Source organism: Coenobita brevimanus, chromosome 57 (genome assembly GCF_032717465.1).
Source record: "Coenobita brevimanus isolate Jiangsu-jjx chromosome 57, ASM3271746v2, whole genome shotgun sequence".
In the NCBI taxonomy this organism is placed as follows: Eukaryota; Metazoa; Arthropoda; class Malacostraca; order Decapoda; family Coenobitidae; genus Coenobita; species Coenobita brevimanus.
Genome location: NC_137010.1, coordinates 44709007 through 44712197, shown reverse-complemented (window position 1 = coordinate 44712197; position 3191 = coordinate 44709007). Strand labels below are relative to the sequence as shown.

Sequence of the window (3191 nt, the reverse complement as noted above, 5' to 3'; positions counted from 1 at the left end):
GTAGTGGTGGTGGTGGTTGTGTATGCATAAAAGTGGTGGTGTTTGATGATGTGTGAGATGGGGTGTGGTGATAGTGTTGGTGGTGGGGGTGCATTGCGTTGGTCTGCAATAATGACAAGGGTGTAAAAGTGGTGGCCTTTGAGTGGTGATATGTATGATAATGCTGATGTACGGTGATGGTGGTGCTACGTGGTTGTGATATGGTGTGTACCCCCAATACTGTTACCAGATTATATTATTTGCCACTCCTGGTGCCTTCCATGCAGTGTCCTACACGGAAATTTCTCCAACTGTACATGCCTGTGAGGAATGTGACTTCCGTTATGTTACTTACTCTAGATTCAACTCCCCTGTCCAGTCTCAGTCATTTTATTTTCATGAAGGTGATTGATATTTGTTCATTCATTCATTGACAGACGCCATGTATCCCAGACGGGGTGGCCAAGGGCTTAGAGTTAATTGTTTTACAGGGAGGGGCACTAATCCTCCACCAACCCCACTTGACACGTAGGGATGCCAACAGCATCTGGTGTTCCCAGGCGGTCACCCATCCAAGTACTAACCAGACCCAACGTTGCTTAACTTCGCTGATCGGACGGGAAGCGGTGTACTCAACGTGGTATGGCCGTTGGCAAACAGAGATCTCTTAGTCAAAACTGTAAAGTCGTCCCAGGTAAACGATTTGATTAAACTGTCTAAATTCCACTGCCACGATGTTGAGCCGAGGATCCTGGTTTCCATGATTTCTTGCAAGGATGTTTATCACTTGCAGAGATGTCATGGTGATGGGTGAGAATGACATCATACATGAACTTGCTCAGCAAGACGTAACTGATGCTAGATTCATTACCGGATTCTCATAGGGCACGAGGATGAGGACTGCAACCATCAACTTGATATTTGGTAAAGTTTCTCTTCCAGATCACGTCACAGCTGGTTATGAATTTGCTAACGTACGACTGTATATCCCAAACCCTCTTCGTTTTTTGACATGTCAGCTGTATAGGCATGGTGACAAGTCTTGTCGAAGCTTCCCAATCAGTGTGTGGCAAGTGTGCAGCTCAGGGTCATGATGCTAAACATTGCACATCCAAGATGGTACACTGTTTTCACTGCATGTGTGCTTACTCTACTTCCTCAAGGGATTGGCCCAAGTGGAAGAAAGGGGAAGTGTTCTGCATGGTGAAGGCGACAGAAGACATCTACTATGAGGCTAGGAAAAAGGTGAAGGTGCTGCACGCAGCTCCCTCACAGAATACCTCCTATGCTTCGGCGGTGGTGTCCCGTCCACATTTTTTTTTTTTCTAGTAGTATACTTGGTTATCCAGTTATGTTGGCAACGTCAGATGGAGAGCCTCAATAAAAAGATTCGGTAACGTTGCACTTTCCTGATTCCTCCTAGCAAAATAAGGTATTATGCTAAGCTAACGTTAGGTTATGCCTAAGTTGGTTAGCTGTAGCTTGGTTTATTGTCAAAACACAGCTTTTCTGATGATATTATGCTTTGCTCAGCTGAATTGACTCATCTATTCCCAAGCAAAGGCGCGAATTTGCTGAGTCATTCTTCGTTGAACTCGCTCTGGCACTGCCAATATGACTGAATGACTAAGTGTACCAGAAGAAAAAAACACGCGTCCTGCCCTGTGATGTGCTCTGTCAAGACAGACTAACCATGTCTCTGTTACCCATGCCACTTGCTTTGTTACTTTGTATCAGCCACCTGTCTGATTCATTCTCTTACCAACGTTTCTGTCACTGCTTCCTACTCACAGGCTGCTGTTGCTTCTCAGTCAGTATGGCCGAAGTCTGACAAGTCTGATAAGATTCATTTGACCACCCATTCCAAGTAGTCATGTACCCATGTTCTTCCTGCTCCTTCTCCAACGAGGGAGAATCTGGGAGCCGTGTAGTTGATGGAGGTTTTGCAAGCACCAGGATAGGTCCCCTGGTAGCCTCTCGCCTGGTGGCGGGTGGCATTAAAAAAACTAAACACAATGGACTGCCTCGTAAATCTAAAGCCATTGCCTTCACTGTGTTACAGTAGAATTGTAGGACTCTTGGGAATAAATTACACACTATAGCAATCCTACTATACAGTATAAACACAAGCCAGACATTATTTCTTTACAGTAGATGCACTTGGTGGAGCACCCTTCTACTCGGAAAGCTGTCAGGTGTGGCATAAAATGTAATAGCAGGTATCTGTCTGATTGCTCTCTCTACTGTCCACCACGTGGCCACATCAATAGTGATGCTTTAAATTCACTTTCTGAACATCTACCTGGAATTAAGTTAGCTTTGCACAACTTCAACACCCATCACTGTCAGTGAGGTAGCTTGAGGATCGATGGTCGTGGGCAAGTAGCTGACCTAATTCTATAGTCCAACCTTTGTCTTCTGAACGATGCTAGAGAGACTCGTGTAGATGATCGTACTGATAACTTTTCAGCGATAAACATTTCTCTGTCCTACCCAGATATACGTCAGGATTTCTCATGGGAACCTTATGACAACTCCTTGGGAAGTGACCATCTACCTATCTCTCTTATACACTCTAAATTTTTTGGGCCTCCCCACTTCCAGACTTTAACCATATGAAAGAAAATTGGGGATCCTTCTCAAGGATCATCAGTTTAGATACACCGTATTTGGAAAGACCGTAGATGTAAAGGTACAAAATTTAACCAGTTCCACATTACATGCAGCTGAGGCTGAAATGCCCAAGACTTCTCCAGTTCATACAAAACACAGAGCTCACTGGTGGATGCCGGATTACCAACAAGCATTAAGGAAACGCAATAGAAGATGCAGGATTTTTGACAGTCAGCCACCTGAAGAAAGCTGTTTTGCATACAAACAAGTAAGAGCTGAGGCAAGAAGAATAATTAAAAGGGCTAAACGTGACTCCTCGCGGTCTTCTGTGTCCACGCTTAATCATTTTACCCCACTCAGTAAAGTCTGGTCCACCATTAAAATACTAAAAAATAAAAGCCTTCCATCTCTGTCATCACTCTGCAAGTGGATAATAACATCTTTGACGATCTCGTAGACGTAGCTAGCATCTTCGCCATGAGTTTTTCTCATATGAGTAGTTCGGCCAATTACAACCAGCATTTTCAAGACCATAAACACACGACTTAATTACAAACATTAAACTTTCCCAAAGAAGGCGTCGACTCCCCACACAAACA

General features: G+C 44.2%; 1 non-coding gene across 1 annotated transcript; it reads right to left on the bottom strand.

The window, feature by feature from the left end:
* Nucleotides 1–514: 514 nt before the first annotated feature.
* On the bottom strand, nucleotides 515–633 carry LOC145402504 (5S ribosomal RNA). Its single transcript, XR_013897799.1, has one exon. It is a non-coding gene; the product is annotated as a 5S ribosomal RNA (ribosomal RNA).
* Between the last annotated feature and the right edge of the window lie 2558 nt (nucleotides 634–3191).